The sequence below is a fragment of the Lipophrys pholis genome (genome assembly GCF_963383615.2).
Source record: "Lipophrys pholis genome assembly, chromosome: 14".
Classification (NCBI taxonomy): Eukaryota; Metazoa; Chordata; class Actinopteri; order Blenniiformes; family Blenniidae; genus Lipophrys; species Lipophrys pholis.
In genome coordinates, this window is record NC_137633.1 from 23,732,307 (window position 1) to 23,751,471 (window position 19,165).

The 19,165-nt window shown below is 44.5% G+C and overlaps 1 protein-coding gene across 1 annotated transcript in view; it reads right to left on the minus strand.

Moving 5' to 3' along the window:
* Window positions 1–16,795, minus strand: part of rnf144aa (ring finger protein 144aa) — a 33,991-nt gene extending 17,196 nt beyond the window's left edge. The window contains exon 1 of the mRNA XM_080480196.1: window positions 16,398–16,795. The gene's annotated coding sequence lies outside the window, so the exon portion shown is untranslated. The remainder of the gene's footprint in view (window positions 1–16,397) is intronic.
* Between the last annotated feature and the right edge of the window lie 2,370 nt (window positions 16,796–19,165).

Consider the following 19,165-nt stretch of genomic DNA (forward strand, 5'->3'; position numbering starts at 1 on the left):
GTGTGTGTGTGTGTGTGTGTGTGTGTGTGTAACGGTGACTAGCTACTCAAAGTCTGTTCTGCAGACAGACACCAGTAGTGGTCGTGACCGGGGATGCAGAACAAAGAAGCGAATTAAAATGCAGCCTAAACTCAACCGTTTTTCCAGTTTCCTCCTTCAAGAGAAGTTTATCAATCCCACATAGAGAAATTTAGTACAAGGCAAGCAAATCATCCAAATTAGAAGTGGGACTCAAATTAAAAAATGCATCCGATTAATCAGGGACTTTGCAATTAATCAATCACAATTAATCATGCCAGATAATTTGATCCTCATATAGGTGAGCTGCTACTGTTAGCTTAGCTTCTCTCCACACCGACGCTCTGCTGCGTCGCTATTGTCGCTGAAAGAAGGAGCAGGAATTGTCTTCAAACTGCAAACCCTTTATCAGAGGACACAAATGGTTCCTCCGAGCCGTAACCCCGCTCCGACACACTTAAATCTAATGAATGCATCATGATGAAGCTCGGCAGAAAGCCCGCTAACAAGCCTGTCGCTACTATCAGCTGTGTTGAAGCGGGAAACATTAAAACCGTGCAGGAATGTGGCCTCCAGCAGCAGGATTGCCCACTTCTGCTCTAGACCTTCTGACACATCAATAGAAACAACATTCCACAGTTCATTTCACTTAATAACACAATACAACATTGAACACACTGAAAACATTACGGAGTCACGACGGGATGATCGTATGAACGAACCGAAAGGAACTTCCTCAGGTCTACCTGAGAAACAGATATAAAAAATGTGATCGTGAGCTTTGGTTGCTGTGTTCATTCAGTAGTTGCCAGTTTTGGCACTGACAGTGGTAAGAACAGACTGGAGAACAGCTGGGTAATCTCTTCTTCTCAGTATCACTAACTTTGTGTCCTCTGAAATGCCAAAAGCTTGTCTCATCTTTCACTTTACAATCACTGTAGCGACTCTCAATCAAACTGAAGGAGGCAGCGCTTTCAGCCATCAGGCTCCTACTTCCAGTTGGGTGGATTCGGTTTCTGGTTTTATAATCATGTTTGATCACGTTTGAAACATTGGAGGTTCAAGGCAGCCACAGGTATATGTGTAAAGCAATATCTCTTAGTGGGAGGTTTGCCTGTGGCTGTCGTTTCGGCTGTGAAATCAGAATGGCTTGAGAAAATCTTGTAGGAAATGTCATGCAAACAGACAAGGAAAGTGACAGAACCTGCTCTTTTGGTCATAAAGGTAGTAGACCTCCGGTCTGATCGCTTAAAAAACAGCAGTGCTTCTTTAGGAACACGGTGTCCATGGAAGGAGAATGGGGAAAAAAAACATTACAAGCAAGGAAGGAGTGAAATCAGCAACTATAACAGAACCAGTAAGACAAGTGAGCTTCAGCAACATCCATCCATTCATCCATCCATCCATCCATTTTCTCCCGCTTATCCGTTTCCAAGTCACGGCGGTGGCAGTCTGAGCACTGTCACCCAGATCACATTGCACCGATTAAGAACCTTTCTTGCGCAACATAACTGACTGTAAATATTCATGATATTTTGGAGGATTTAAACTTTTCTTTAAATGTACGCTAAAAAGTCTATACTGCAGAAATAATACATCAACCTCCACGTTTCACATCACTCGTCAACTTTTAACTCGTTTATTGCCGCCTAAATCAACAAAGTGACATTTCACAGAACAGCATTCACACTGGACTGAAGCAAAGTGCAAATTCTGCTTACAAGAGTCCTTTTGTCCAGTGTGACCAGCGTGTAGCCAACAGACCAGCAAGTACAGATGAAAACTATCAAACCAGCATGTGAACAAGGCTCAAGCACCGACTTTTAAATCAACGATGTTATTATGCGACTTTTAAGCTCCTTATCTCTTGTCATTCTTCGTGGTGCAGGTTCACTCAGCATCTGTATAGAAGAAGTGTGTCTCTACGTATGCATTGCGATGGTGGAGGAACTGGTAGGAAATGCTCACTTTGTCGGAGAAGAGCTGTTAAATTCCAACAAACACTCCTCCGTTGCTATTTTCCATCTACTCACACATTAGCAGAAAAACTGTAGTGCACATGTCCAGTACTGCACGTTACAATTTCGGGGCCTTTCACATTCGGATAGTCCGCAATTCGGTTCACCTTGGGGGGGGGGGGGGGGGGGGGGGGGGGGGGACCAGATCAAACCGTCTGGAAAATGTCACACAATTACAGCAGCTGCTGGTTTGGGGGTGTTGTCGCCCGAAACAAACACGGACCAGAGAGGAAGGAAAGAAGAAACGCGGCTTATTGATTGGTCTGGACAGAAACCGGAAGTCCCGCCGCTTTAGCCCGCAGTGGTTAGAATTATTAGCTCGTGGCTAATGGGTAGCCAGAAACCACCGCGATATATAGTCTTCAGACCAGATATCAATGAGAGTCTTCCTCATTACTCCACGTCTGCCTGTGAGATATTTTCCAACTTTTTCTTGCTGCGTCTGCTTCTTCTGATTCGCGTGGTTAGCTTTGTTTGAGTACTGCCCAGAATGCCTTGTGCACTTGGCACGTCCTCTAGAAAGATTGTTTGCAAGTGAAGCGAGACCGAGCTTTTCAACGGGACCAGAGATCGCTTGTTAAGATCCGGCTCAGAGTGTGCGGGAGATTTCACATCGCCAAAACAAGACAGTTTCTCTGAAGAGAACTCTGGTCTGGATCAAACAGTGGAGTGTGAACCCACCCTAAATGTTCTCCATTTACGCGGAAACAGAAAGATGGAAAGTGGAGTGTTTTGAAAACTTTGCACTCCGAAATCCATTTTGAAAAACTTGCTGTTTTCAGTGGCTCCGACATGTAAGCTAAGCCAAAATATCCAGTCACAGAGTTCAAGATGATCACAGAAGTAAGGACAGGGTAAATAAAACATTTCACTATATTCCATCACATAATGATCGAGTCACTGCAATGCTCCAAGTCTGACAGTGCTTAAAAATAATAACTAAATAACTAAAGTTTCCATTGGACGGGTCACACATATCAGCAAGCAAAATGTATTTTCTTAAAACAATGTAATTGTGTCCCTCTATTCAGTTCCTTTATAGGACAAAACATTGAGGGAATTACTGTAGTAGAGCTGAACAGATTTACAAAGGGGCTAGAATCTAACTTATGATGGCCACAAACACAAAGATCCCGACTGAAGACAGCGAACAAACGCTGCTCTCAGGCTGACTGAAAATGACTTCAGTAAACCCGTCAGCACACTTCTGGCAGTCTTTCAGAAGCCGAGAGAAGAAATCTTGACGACAGCTTCACACAAACAAGGTTTCTTTTGTTTCAGCCTGAATTTCTACAAACACTGCTGCAGTTATGGTTAAAAACTCAGAAATTCAAGGCATTTACAACAATTTGAGACATTCACAGTGAATGTGATCATTTAAATAAGCCATCATCATTGACACAATCATTCAAAAGTAGTGCAATGAGCATTATTAATTTGAAAATATCGAAAGATACCAAAAACCGTTAAAACAAAGAATGTGACTTTAAAAAGCAGTGTTTCCTTTACACAGTATTTCTCAAAACTCTGAACATCAGTACTGAAAAAAATCTAAAAATAAAACCAAAGCTAATTGCTACTGCCAGCGCATTAATGTTTCATCTACTTTGTTACAGCAGAACAAGTTACTTCATAATCCAGGAGGAACTAAAATATATATAAGAAAAATAGCAAGAATTCCTCTTCGGGTAGGTAATGATCATTCAAATGGCATCAATGTATTTTAAGTTATTTAGGAAGTTCTGAGATTATTTTCAATGTGATCAAATGAAACAATCATTTTGTACTGAAACGTTCAGTTAAGTGTTTGATTTGTACACAATAGTAGGTTAGAACTGGTAACTGAAACAAATTTATCTGTAATGTCATTTTGTCAAAGTCAAAGTCGCTTTATTTGTCAGTTCAGCTCCACATTTTCACACAAAAGCTCCGTTTCCACCACATAAAAGTGCAGGTATGGAACAGAGCGGTATGGAGCAATACAGCAAAGCGTACCCAGAGCTAAATCTGGTCCACCTTTCCTCTGCAGATAGTACGGTTAAAATGTAGGTGGGGTTTAGAGCTCTGCAGATATGTGACGTTGCAACAAGTCGTCTCAGCCGGGGGCGGCTGACCTGCACCTTATGAATCCTCTGTTGTTGTTGTTGTTTACATCCTTCACTTTGCACTAGTTGTTTAGTTGAGCCACAGAAATGCAGCTGCAACTTCCATGTTGGTTCAAAGAGAGTGAACGCCAGCCGGTGTAGGTACCAGATCTGTCCGGGGCGGGGCGGGGCGGGGCGGGGAGGGGCGGGGCTCACGCATGCGCCTACTGATGACGTTTCGCATTATTACTAGCTGGAAGTTTCTCCCGTCACAGAATGAATCTAACGTTAGCTTTCACAGTTAGCTCCGTAGCTCCGTGAAAAGCTAACAAGGCTGTGTGAGGTGAACAGGACGCTACGAGTGGTTTTATGTCTCTGAATGTCCCGAAGCAGCAGTGATCCGTCTGGTTTAACTTCAGGAGAGTGTAGAAGCTGAACGTGTCTGGTGGTGGAGCGTCGTCTGATTTTATGACGTGTCCTTTTTTTTGCCCACCTAATGCTGAAAAGACCTGTGATGACTGACATTTAGTCGGTTTCTCATGTCTCCAGCAGGTGAAACAATAAACTGAGTGTTTTTCCAAGACTCAAGATAAATATTGAGAATGACAAGGAATGTACAGATATAATGCAGAGATGTGTCACTGTTTTCACTATATTACCAAATACACACACAGTATTAGAATATTGAAGATAGTGACAAAGGTTGAATTCTTATGAAAAAGTCTATCTATCTATCTATCTATCTATCTATCTATCTATCTATCCATCCAGCCATCCCGTATTGTAGTTTGTCCATGTAAAGTTGCGTAGTTCATACAAGCCCCGCCCCAGACAGATCTGGTAGCCCGGACAGATCTGGTACCTACACCGGCCGGCCCCGGTGACGTCGCCCCTGCGAAGTGACACCAGAGCGCACTCCAACGACACAAAGCCAGGCAACGCGACAGCCTTCCGTCACCGGCGATGTGACAGCCGCAACTTCCACGAGCATGGACACCGGGGCTCGGAGCAGCTCCGGGGGCCTGGCACTCCGGCACACCGTGTGTGGCTCGGCCCGAGTCCGATCGTCACGTTGCGTCTCGAGCCGTTTCCCGGCGCACCGTGGCTCAGTGTCCGGACACGCCGGCAGGTTCCGGAACTCCGGCGTCAGGTAACCAGAGGTCTGGAGCCGGCCAGCGTGTGCGGACACGCCGAGGCCCACGCAATGGCGCACCGGCCAGAGACACGACGTGGCCGAACGAGAAGACTCAGTAGTGCACCGGAGCTGCTCTGAGCTGGGCGACGGACGTCCGCTGCGGCCTCCGAGCTCCGATCCCGGTTCGGTTACGGTCGTGGCGCCTGCTCCCGAATCCCGGTCTCCGTCCCTGCCTCATGTCTGCTCTTTCGGGACCAACGTTAAAGTTGCGTCGCAAAAAAGAAGACTAAAAAAAAAAAAAAAAACAGCCAGTGCAAAGCTGAATAAGTTACCAACAGAGGATTCATACAGCCGACATATTAAAATATTGAGGTCGTGCAGTAAATCGGTGACCAATCAGCAGACGGCCCCTCAAAGTCGGACCGGTTGAGTTGTCCCAAGTACCCCGACGGAAGGGCGACGGAAAGGCGTCAACTTTTGAAGCGGTTATTTCGGTACCATCCACAGTTCTTGCGGTGGAAACCCGAACCGTACCGGACCATACCACTCCATCCCTGCACTTTTTGTCAGGTGGAAACGGGGCTATAGAGAACGGAAATAGCTTTTCCCTCTCACACAACATTTTAACAAAAAAATAAATAAAAAAATACAAATTACACTCGCTAAAATACTAAAATATACCGGCTAAAATATAATAATTTAGGTGTAAAAAAGTAGAAAATTGTAGTAGACATAAGAGTGAATAAAAAACACAACAGAGAGGTCATAACAGTGCAGTTCTCAGTGCAGCAGAGTAGTTTATAAATGGTTTAAAGTGGCTTTGTGTTCACACAGTCCTGATGTCCTGGTGCGCAATATTACATTAATATATCAATATAAGTGGGGCTGCTTCTTGCAGTCCAGATCAGGGTCACACAATACATTTATCTTTATCGCAATAACAATGCTGTTCCCATGCAACGTGCATTTTATTTCAAAATGACAGAATTCTAAATATGACAGAATAATACAATTAAATCATAAACATTATTTGATTGTCTAATCAATCACCAAAATTAATGGTGGTCAAATAGGCAGAAGTCTATGTACGAAAGACCAAAAATCAATGAAAAATAAATGAAAAACCACAGAAATCCAGTAGAAAAATTTATGAAAAATCAATGGAAAAATGAAAAAAAGCAAAGTTAAAAACTGCAGAAGCAAATGTGATGGGGAAAAATAAATAAGAATAAAAAAAAATAAACCTCAGTCACAGCTGGTGTAAATAAGAGGCGGGAGAAAGAGCACTGTTTTTTGAACCACAGACATTAACATATGCGGACGTATTTTCTTTTTACATCAAATCATATCATTACTGCAATATTTGAAGAGATTATTAGCTATAATCCCACATCCTGCAGCCCTGGTAAATATGACAGAACATAGTTAGATCACAGCTGTACTCCACTAAAAGCACCAATTTAAACACTCAAGTCAGGTCATATTCACCACTTCATCCTTTCCTGAAATGACTAAACTGCCTGGTCAGTGTGCTGCTGCTCGGTGACGGAGCTGCCGTCACTGCACCGGACAATGGAGCGTTCATGGCCACTGAAGAAGAGCAGCACTCCAACAGAGAGGCTCTCAGGGTCTAATCTGAGGGGACGCGCAAAAATTCACAAGCAATCTCAGTAATCAGTGAGAGAACGCACTGCAGACATAACAAAAGTGTCATCCCAGGACCTCCTGACCCTTGTCCTTCACTCTGCTGCTTAGACTTGACTTTTTACTCACCACATCTACCACAAGGCTCTACTTAGTTTACCCCGCTGCCCCTCAGGCCCAACATTACTGCTGTGTGTCAAACAGCTCCAGTGCTTCAGTCCTTTCGGCACCAGAAAGCCTAAACTTTTCTACCTGAGGAAGTCAAGTAAAGTGTGTTTCCCCCTCTGCAGTGGAAGTTCATGCAAAGACCGTTCCTGGTGAATCGTGAATGTCATCATTTTCAAAATAAAACACCCTGGCTTGAAAACTGATTTTACTTCACTTCATCGTGTCAACGTTGCCTCCCACCTGGAGACATCGGGATAAATGCTCGACGCTCGAAAGCACTAAAATCAAGGAAAAATGACCACATCAAGTCAATAAACTCTGCAAGAGAAAAGGCACCGTTATCTGTTGCATCATCGTCACAATGCTGAACACCATTACATCATGTCCAGCCGACATCACCGCATCTTCAAGAACAACTAGATCTGAGCTTTAAACTGCTTTTACTCTTTAAAGTGGAAATGACAACAGGTTCGGTTCAAACTACCAGTTCAGCTCTCTTTCACACTAGTGGCACTTTTCTACTAGTACCTACTCCACCCGCCTCGCATTGCATTTAAAAGAGTGGAGGTACAACTCTGCGTTGTAAATGAGCTCAAATTATTTATATTACAGAATGTGGATTGTTACAATCATGCTTCACTGTCCTGTGTTTCGGTTTAACTGGTTCCCCTGTTAACTAATGACTTCTGCCACCAGCTGTTAGCAGCAACCGATGTTACAATAAGACCAAGAAACGGTACAATACTTCAAACTTGAATGGAAATACGGTTAAACCGCGTTGACCAGGACAGCTACAGATTTCAGTCGGGTTTTTAACATATGCTGTGACAAGGGACTCTTGATTAAGCTGGTCACCAGTTAACAGGGAAACCGGTTAATCCCAAACACCAGTGGTATCCGCGGCTCAGAGACCTCCAGATACTCGTAGTGGGTCGCTCCGTCCAGCTCCCGCTAAGTTCTCTGGTCGGTCACCTGACAAAGAAACGTCTGCACCTTGTCGTTGCTCCACAGGGTTTATTTCTGTGCGTCCATCTCTGTGAGGGTTCTTGTGATCGGGTTTAAAACATGGTGGGGTGAATGAGCTGCCCTACTGACTCATCTGTGTCCTCATGCACTGGCCAGTCAGTGACCAACGTCAACTCAATCTGCCAACGTCAAACTGTCTACTCGCCTCAGCTGGCTTGGAACCTCGGTACCATGAAAGTACTTGGTACTAACACGTCATGGACAAGCCTGAGATTTCTTCCACAGGTCTGTTTTAATGACTCCCAGAGGTTCAGCGACAAACCAACTGAACATCAGCTTCTCACTGAAGTACCAACTGTTCTTATTCATTCTAAGGTGTCTCCTCCAGGACTGCAGAGCTGCTGTTACCATGGTGACAACAAGTTTTCACAAGAGTTTGACTTATAGCGCACATTGAAAAGCAGATAAAAACAATAAAACCAATACATACAAACCTGATAATGATCTGTAAGAGAACAGAGGTCTGATTGTGTGACGAAAATATAGGATCCTATCAAAAGTAGATTATGATTTCACCTTATTTCTTAAAAACATGACAGCAGGTTGCATCCAAAACTGGAGAGGACACACGGGTGGAAACGTGACATGTGCACACCTTCACAGTGAAACGAAACGTACCACCTGTAGATCCATTGACAAGAAAATCTTATATTGTGAAAATACATTAAGTCCAACCTTTAAGACTTCCTGCACCATGCGTGTGCAGCCTGATGGTCAGTTTAAGATGATTGCTTGAATGCTACGAATACACAATACGCTGAAGTACTTTGGTGATGAAGTTTTGATCACTATGGATGGCAGAAACTATTGTATCCAACTCTGCTGGAATTATTCAGGAACAGAACAGCCTGCATGATTGAAAGCCCTGTGTGTACCGCAGCATAATTACTTCTATTGTCTATTCTTTAAAACTATAAAACTGCCAAACGGGTGGTTTTTATGAATTTTAGTAAATGTGACTCCAAATACGTCAATTTTTATTAACACAGTAAATCAGACAGGTTTAGTTCCAAATCTAAATCCAACCAAGTTGTTCAGACTTCCTGCGCACTGCACTCTAATGAAACCAAACCTCCGAAAACGTCTGTACAGTCAGTTTTCTTGCTTGTGGCATCATTTTACGGGTAAGGTGATGGCTGATGGCTCCGGCGTTATTGAATCCCCCAGATCTCAGCCCACCTTCTGACTCATCTCCTTCAGCGAGAGATTCCCACCATCACTGAGGATGACAGAGAGCAAGAGCTCAGACGAGCAGTGTTCACTGCTCCTGTGAGTAGGCGGAAGCAGCAGTGATAAAAACACACAATGTAGAAGCAGAGATTTGGCTGGAGTCGCAGGAGGAGAGGTCGGCCCGGCTGCTGGAGGGGCTGCTGTGCTGTGGGGGGGGGACACGCCAGGGCGCCATCCTGCCCCTGTGCTTGCTGATCCGGCAGCAGCCCGTCCCCCAGAGGAGGCTGAAATTCGAGCATCGAGTGCAGGGCGGCCAATCCCGGCCCCACAGAGAAGGACAGCGTTCCGGATATCCGAAGGGGGACCACGGCAGCGGTGGCAGCCACGGCAGCGGTGGCAGCCACGGCAGCGGTGGCAGCGGTGGCAGTGGTGGCAGTGGTGGCAGCGGTGGCCCGTCCCCACGGGAGGGGGAATGCTGAGCACAGCAGAGGCCGAGATGGCTTAAATCTACATTGGACTGATCACAGTCCTGCCCTGGTGACTTCCACAGACCAAGATACAGTCACAGTGATAGCGCCATCTGGATGGACAGGAAGCGCTGCCGAACTCGCCTGTACAAGTCGGCACTCATCACACCCTTAGGCCAAAATGCACATCACGTCAGTCACAGCGCCACCTGGAGGACATGCTCCCAAACTCTGACCAACAATGACACGAGGACCCGTTCAACGCTGCTTGCAGCTTTACAAACCTCAACATGCACCACATCCCAACGTGCTTGGGTGTTCAAGGATCCTTCAAACATCTTTGTTTTTAGTGGTTTCTCTTTGATTTTTGTGCTCCTGAATTTATCCCTGTGGTCACCGGCAAAGAAATAATGTTGTAGTCATGAAGTGAAATACAACACAAAACTGTTTTCATTTGAAAAGGAAGAGCTTCAAGGGATCTGTTGTGCAGAAACTTCCTGTCCGGCTCTATCTTCTCTGCAGCAGACACATTGTTCTTATAACTGAATGTCAAACGTCACCGGTTGGAAACATGAGTGTTGTGTAGAAGTTTAGTGCCGCAGAGTACCATGACCCTCTAACGCCGCCCGAAAAGACAGAAGTCCTGTTTAAAAGTTTAATGTTCATGCTGTTAATACAACCCAAGCGTGCATGTGCAGTGCTATGTTTTAAGCTTTCACTCATCCTGTTCGGATCAGATGTATAGAAGAACACGCCACATTGCCTCCTGCATTGCGTTCAGTGCGGCGGCCATCTTGGATCTCTTTGCGCTCGTCGACTAATCAGAACTCAGTGAATTTTCAACACATTTTCATGAGATTTGGTTTGTTTCAAACAGCAGGCAGGTAGATATGATCAAAGATGATCCTTGAAGTTAAATTTGGGGCCTTTTCGACTGAAATACGTTGTTCAGAAAGTAACTAGGATGATTATATGAGCTATTCAGGTGACGACACAGTGATATTCACACGCTGAACCAATAAGAAGTGGCAGTCATCGAAATACCTACTATAGTTTCGGCGGAGACATATGGAAAACTCTGAAAACTGTTTTCAAAAAGTGACATTTTAAGCAAGAAAACCTCATTCTTACATAAATGAACTGTAATGTCTGGTTTTATGTTTTAATAAGCTGTCAGGATGACCCAGCATCGGAGCAGCACACCAAAATATATTTCTATCAACTCCGGCGCACACCGTGTGACACAGGAAGTTATATGACCTAGCTGCGGTGGCCTTCACAATAAAATAACATCAACAAAAACAACAATTCACTACAATAACAAAGTGTTTACCGTTTTAACCCTAACTTGGTGTAAACAGGTCTGAGAGATGAACAATTGGTTCGTCTCTGTTCAGAGTTTCCTCGCTTGTCTCTTCACCCATCCCTTCGCTCGCTAAACTCTCAACACACACTTTCTGACTTCACACGCTCACACCTGCTGAGTGGGCGGGACTCTGTGCAGCAGGACTCATCTGAATGGTCAAACGTGTTGACATGCAGAGCGTGTTGACATGCAGAGCGTGTAACCACAGCGCATGGGAACTTGATGTACTGCAGTTCAGTGTACATCGTCATCACGATATCAACATGCACAAAGTTACCATATACTCTGCAGACCTTGTTTACGCCCATACTACCTCCAGTGTGATTGTTGGAAGAACAGCAACCTGTCGTCCCAATCCAAGACAAAGTGTTGTCCGATTCCTCACCAACACATTGAGCTTCACAGGAGGAGCAGACAGTCGCTGAGCTTTAATCACGGGTTTGTTGTGTTTAAACTGAATCGGTGTCTCATTTCTAGATCAAGACTATCTCAGACTAATCGCCTTAACACCGTGTGCTGCTTCATGACCTGCAGAGTCCCGACTCCAGCATGAACACACTGTGACTCTGTGAAGGGCTTTTCAAAGAATGAGAGTGTGTGTGTGTGTGTGTGGGGGGGGGGGGGGGGGGGGGGGGGGGGGGGTCCTCGAAGAGAGATCTGGAGTTCAGGGCGGTGCCTTTGCCCAGCGAGGTTTTGTCATTCTAAGTTTTGAGACAAAAATCATTATGGAAACAAATCAGACGAGGGTAAAACTATTATTTCATTCCAGAACATTTCTTGAGGAAGTGTAATGAATTACCATAGAATTGCTATATTTTCCCCTGTAAGTCCCTGTTCTTCAGTAGTTTGGCAGGTCATGTAACTTATACAATATGCAGTACCATCTGGGAGCACTACACGTGACAACGCTACCACAGTGACAGTCGATCTTATCAGAGAAACTTATCTTCTTCCTCTTCATGTTGCATTTTTGGACCGATGCGACTTCTGGTGTGATTTATATTCCACAAAGTATAAAAACCTTAAAATGAACCGTTACAACAGTTATGAGCTAAATATTAAGACTTCACAGATACTTCAAATCAACACAAAGAGAATCTACCTCAACTTAAACTTTGTCTGAGAAAGCAAGTACAGTTTGAGAGACGGGTGACGGTTCCTGTGGTTCGATCTCTGAATAAACGGTCCTCTTCCTACACTTTGTCTTGGACATCCAGCTCAAACTGACTCTTCCTGGTTTATTCCCACAGACACTGTCGTGTTGTCAAAAGGATGACTTCAATGATGACTTTCTCTCCATGCCTTCAAACCATCTGTATGGCATTAATAGCACATCATCAAATACCGACAAAGACCAAACCCAAAGCTCAGTCGATGTAAAATAATACCAATACTATTATTAAATTAATATTAATATTAATAATTTCCAAACACTGAAGCTCACCTCACTAAAGTTTAAAACAACATGAAAACCAATACAAGACAGAAAAAAACACAGGTAGTAGTATAATTAAAAAAGTCACAGCCGTACTGTGAGATACATACATATACACACACACACGTGTGTGTGTGTGTGTGTGTGTGTGTGTGTGTGTGTGTGTGTGTGTGTGTGTGTGTGTGTGTGTGTGTGACAGACAGACAGACAGACAGACAGACAGACAGACAGACAGACAGACAGACAGACAGACAGACAGACAGACAGACAGACAGACAGACAGACAGACAGACAGATAGATAGATAGATAGATAGATAGATAGATAGATAGATAGATAGATAGATAGATAGATAGATAGATAGATAGATAGATAGACAGATAGATAGATAGACAGATAGATAGATAGATAGATAGATAGATAGATAGACAGATAGATAGACAGATAGATAGATAGATCCATCCTCCACGTGGGGACGTTCCCAGTATGATGTGGAAGCAAATGATGGCTATCTGAATGTTATTGTTGCTCTTATCTTATACTTGGATAAAACTGTGTAAAAGCAGTTGTTTGGGCCATGGAAGTTTCACGTTAGTTAAAAGTTTTTACCAAATCCAGCATCTGATTCAGTGGAGGTGTTTTGGAAGGAAGCAGAAAATCAAAAAGTGCTGAGATAAACATGAAGTCTTTCCTGGGAGTGGACCACCAAAAACAATCCTTCCTCCCCCTCATCCTCAAACACTAACTCATCTCATGTGTGGACGCCCGCTCGCACATGTTTCACGGACTTTTCTTTTCATCATGTGCACATTTTCTTGGCATCCTGCGGTCCCTCCTCCCCACATTCCCTTTGGAGTGGGCTGACGGCCGCTGGTCGCCGCACTGAGCGGCTGCTTTGTACAAACCACCCAGATCTGCTTGCTGACCATCTGCAGCAGAAAGTCACAAAGAGATTGGACGCTTAGATTCCTGATGGCACACGCCTTCTCCCGAATGTGCAGGTCTGCGAAAATGAAAGTGTGTGGGGAGTGTGTGTTTCAACATGAAGCTCCTGTGATAGTGCTCGAAGCATGAAATTGGAGTGGGAATCAATAACACATGATGAGAGTGATCTTAAAAGCCGGTTTATAGCAGGACAGACCTCCTGCAGCTCCCACATGCAGACCCGACGTCTCAGAGAGATACCACTCTTCAAAACAGTCCTGCCAACAAACTGGTTTCTACGGGCGGAGTCTCATGATTCTGGTAATGTTTGTGGACTTCATGCCCCACTATCAGTCTCCCAATGTAGCCTGTGGGGACAACCGTGGTATGAGAGGAGGACGCCATGTACAGGTAGGGAAATGAATGTGAGGAGCCCGAGCGGACTGGGATTGACGTGTCAGTCTATTACCCTGGTTTTTATAGCTCCGTCTATAATCTAACTGCCCCCTGAGGGGGACCTGCTGCTTAAAATCAAAATAGCAGTGACCTTTCTGAGCTCCGCAGAGCCATCCACTCTAAGCACATAGAGCTCAGGGTTCAGATGCAACACCGTGCAGCTGTTCCCCTCCCGACAGGCCCAGTTAGCTCGCTGGCATTTGCTCTGCTGCAGATCTACGCTCTACGCGCTCGCTACGCCTTTCTGGCGCTCGCTCCACATCCACACTGTTCACATTCACCTGTGCCTTCGCGCTCACTCGACTTAGCACGTCGTAATAGATGTGCCACAAAACCAGCCAATCACAGACTTGCACAGAGTTGTTCTGATAGGTCGATTCTATCCAATTAGGTCACTAGTTCAGCCGCCTCTCGGAAGCGCTGGTAAAAACGTTAGTTAAATCGAAAGGAGTTTTGTGGTTTATACTGGATTACAACATATTTTAGGAGAGTTTTTTTTTTTTATTATTATTATTATTATGATTGAATGTCTTCAATTTTATAAAGTGAAGGACTGTTTTATTAAAGTGCAGTCGTATCGTTTTGGCACGGTTTTGCAGAATATCAGTCCTGGTTACACAAGAAGAAAGTGAGGGATTGTTGATTTACCAGACGCTGAACAACATGACACATGCAAATAAAGACAACCAAAACACTCTGCCACCATGTCAGGTTAGTTAAAGGTCTCATATCATGCAAAATTCCCTTTCTAAGAGTAAGACGTGGATGGACACAGAAACAGCCTGTTCTCAGTCGAGCTCACTGGAGGGACTTTTACACTGACCGACATTCAGAACCAAGCCAGGATTTGGGGAAATACACTTTGAATACAATCTTGTTGAACCCGTCGATGTGAAATTGTTGAAAAACTGCATAATATGGGCGCTTTAGGATTTTTGGGGTTTAATGTTTTTATTATTTATTAATAGTTTTTCATTAGGTTTGGTTTTAATTAAAATAAATTTTATCAAACTAAAGAAAATAGTCCCATATTTTATGTAATATCAGTGATTAAAAAAAAAAAATGAACAAAAATGTGTCATCAACCAGTATGAACTTCAAAACTCTATTTCATTTAGGTATCGTTTTTAACAGTGCTTCCAAGAGAAATATCGACCGAGTTGGATCGAATCAGCCAATCAGAACGACCCTGTTGCAAGTCTGTGATTGGCCGGTTTCGTGGCACATTTGTTACGCGGTGCCAAGTGGCGCAAGCGTGAAGGCAGAGGTGAACGTGTGCAGAGTGTTGACGTTGATGTTGAGCGAGAGCGAGCGAGAAAGACGTAGCGAGCGCCAAGAGCGGAGATCTGCGGGAGGGCGAACAACAGAGCGGAAAAACGCCATCACCGTGCTCGTACGTGCATAGTTGCAAACCTCTGAAATAAAACTCATCTGGAGCCACAAAACATGTTCAACCTTCAAAAGGAGCTCATAAAAAAGGTTCTGCTGTCGATCCAAACAATCTGCTGTAGGAATACTCTTTGTGAGGACACTTTGCTATGCGCTAGCCGCTCAGTGAACATTTTTTGTGGTGAAAGTTTCCCTTTGAAGTACTTTGATGGGTAAATAGTGTAAACTCACACTTACACAAAAGTTCCGGTCTTTCTTGTGTTTACCACTTTGTTACTTATTTGCTGCCTGTTTATATTGCCAAGTTTAAATACAACTCTGTGTGAAAATTACTCTGTCCACTTTGCTGCTGAGACACTGACATTTCTCAAATGCGGGACTATTAAATGTTTATCTAGTCTAATGAATGGATCTGTCCATTTCTTTAATTGACTCAACACACCATCTTGTGGTGCAAACATATATAGCAAGCTTACACCAACTGAAGCAAGTTGGGTAATTATTTCAACTAGCTGTTTTAGTCATTCTACTTTTTTACACCTTTGCAAGCCATTTCAGCCATTTTAACAGTTTTAGCTATTTTAGCCATTTAATCTGTTGGGCGTCTTTTTGAATCCTGGGGCAAATACCAATGTTACATGTCCTCCCCCTGCTACATTTGAGTGACTGAATACACCATCTTCTGGTGCAAACTTGTATTGCACAGCGCAAGGCAAGGTGCATAACTTACTGTTATGTATAACATGACAAAAACAATTTTGAAATTGGCAAAAGACGGAAGATGGTTGGAGGTAGTGTGTGTTTTTTCTGAAACGTTGCATCATCATCAACATCAACAACAACAACAACAAAGCAGGCAGTGTGGACACTGATGTCATTGTGAGGCAGCAACCTGCAGCCAGCTTCTCCCTCTAATCACCGTGTACAACAATGGAAACAGGTTGAAAACCCAATCGGACACAAACAGCTGTGATCAGCCGCGGAGGCGCATCTTGCAGTAAAAAGACTAATGGCGAGAATCTGCGACATGAGTGTGAAAGTGAGACAGGTCCATCAGATCACCATCAGGTTACCGGGAATAAAAGCTCCAAACCTCACCTGGCTTTCTGGGAGAGCGCCGTCTTGATGGTGTAACGTCGGCGGGGCTTTAAAAGATGATCTCCCAAATTGGATTACCCGAAAGAGACGGCCAGCGATCAGGCGGAGGATCCTGAGGAGGAGGAGGAGGAGGAGGAGGAGGAAGAGGAGGAGGCGGAGGGTGTCTCTGGTGAAGGACTGATGCCCCTGCTCATGATGAAGCCCTGAACCGGCGCGGTGGGATCATCTGACCCGCGGATGTCTCCTACAGCGGCGGAGTCTCGGCCCTGCTCCCGCTCATCGCACATAAACAAACGGCGCAGCGGCGAGCGCGGCGGACTGTGGCCGCCCTGCACACACTCTCAGCGGGCTTGTGACCACACGGAGCCGCGGTGTGCGTCCAGCGGTGGATCCGCACCGAGCAGAGACGGCGGTGTAAGGAGCCCGGGACGCTGCGTTCACCTCCCCGCTGCTGCTGCTGCTCTGCTCGGGAGGAAATCAGCTGCTCGACTCTGGAGGGACGCCATTAGTCTGAGAGACGGCGCCCCCAGCTGGACGAACTCTACACAACAGGATCGACGTGGCGCGCCCCCTGCTGTCCGGACTGCGGTACTCCCTCTTCCCTCACTCAACAGAGCTGGGGGCTCCTTGGGGGCCACGAGGTGTTGTACACAAAAAACACATACGTTTCTCAAAAAGTGCGATTTACACCTCAATAACAGATATTATTTTTTGATTATTATAGTTTGAGGCGACTGGCCCATTGGGCAAAATAGGCAAACGTTAAGGGCATCGTGGCCTGCAGGGGGCGCTATAACATCAAGGGGAAAAACTTCACCTTGATTATAATTGTCATTCTATTTATTCATGTACGTCCAGCTGCAAATTGAATGTGGTCTTCATTATCTTTCAAACATAGTGACACATAATGCTAACCTCTCTACCCAAGTGACTTCATTGATATGGAATGACAGATAATGGCAATAGAATTAAGGATATGTAAAAACTATGCCCTTAATTCTAGTTTCAGGTAGATAACGTTTAAAGGGGCCAGAGGCCGTGTTTGGGCCGACCCTGACGGGCCAGGGGGTGAGGTCCCGGCCAACACTGCTTGCAGCTTAAATTTAAGTTGTAATTTGTTTGTAGAACCTGCCTGGTATAGCTCCCTTTGCACCTTAAGGACTACTCTCCGTTTTTTTGTTTGTTTGTTTGAATAATTCCTCATTCAAAAAGTCCATTCAAGCAACAAGTTTTTCCTCATGTTTTTGAGAATACACTGCTGGGATGGGAAGCAGCAGCTGGCTACTAGTGTGGACTGAATGGGTGGCAACAATAGAGAAATGCCAGTATTCTGAGGGTCATAGCTCAAAGCTGCATAAAAAAGAACTATGAACTAGTTCATTTTTGGAACTGTGAATTTAGAACTATGAACTGAACTAGTTCATTTTAAATTTTGTGAACTGAACTTTGAACTAGTTCATGTAGAAACTGAACTTTCCCAACAGTGAATGCATACATACATAAATACCAATCAATAAATGAACAAATAAATAAAATAAACACAGACAAAAACATAATCTTCACCTCAACTTTTGTTGGTGAAGGTAATAGATATATGTTAAAACAGCTTGACTTGACTTACCAAAGAAAGAAGACTTGACATGAGTGACTTGTCTGGTACTTGGTATCCTGCTGCTTATCGTTTGAGATCAATAACCACTAAAGCTGTGGTGAAGTTACTGACTAAGTGGGGTTCGCCTTAACCCTTGGCTCAGCCACTGAAGAGGAGTGGACCAACATTCCACAGGCCACAATCAACAATCTGATCAACACGAGGAGATGTTTTGCACCGCGGGAGGCAAATGGTGCTCACACCAGATACTGACAGGCTTTCTGACCCCCCCCCCAGTACGGTAAAACTGCACATTATAGAGTGCCAGTCCAGTGTGAGGCTCACCTGGTCAATAATCCTACTGTCTACTCAGCATCTTGAACTGCGGGGTGGAGGGATCATCTCAGGAAAAGAGAAGTGCTCACTAACGCAGATTTAGACAAATTTGTGAACACTATTTGAGAGAAGTCGTCCTTTAGTGTAAATAGAAAAAGTCTTAGATCTTTGAGTTAAGCTCATGTAAAAAACTAAAGTGCTGTCTTTATATTTTGTTCAGTGTTTATTTGTACTTATTTAAATTCCTTTCATTTCAATTCAAGAAACAAATTATTTACACTGGCAGACTGTCATACTCTTTCCTACTCAGGCAGTTTACAGGAAGCAGGAGCCTATTGTTAGTGTAACCTGTACCGGGCGGGTTGAGTCAGCCTATGAGGAGAATTAATACTACTGCTGCTGCTGTAATGTCCTCTACCTCCATCGCCTTGCTGGAGTCCACTGTCAGGTTTAAACTCAGAAATGCTGACACAATGAACCTTCCACATTAATCAATGGCCCCGTTTCCACGGTGCCCCTTGGTGCCGGTACGGGTCAGGTCGGAACCGGTTGTTGTGCGTTTCCACTGACTCAGAACCGTTACCAACCGGTACCATTGGTAACCATTTCTCGCTACCCCTCCACTTGGGGTACCAGGCACAATGTGCCGGATATGAGGGGGAGGAGCTTCAACACTGCCGTCTGCTCATTGGTCCGTGACAACCGCTGTTCTCCCAGCAAGCAGCCATTTCCAATCAGTTCTGCAGCAATCAGGAAACTTTTTTGAAAATGTCCTCCCGTTATGGTGTCGTTATCCTGCATGATTACGCAACCGTTCATAACCCCGCCTACATTTCAAACC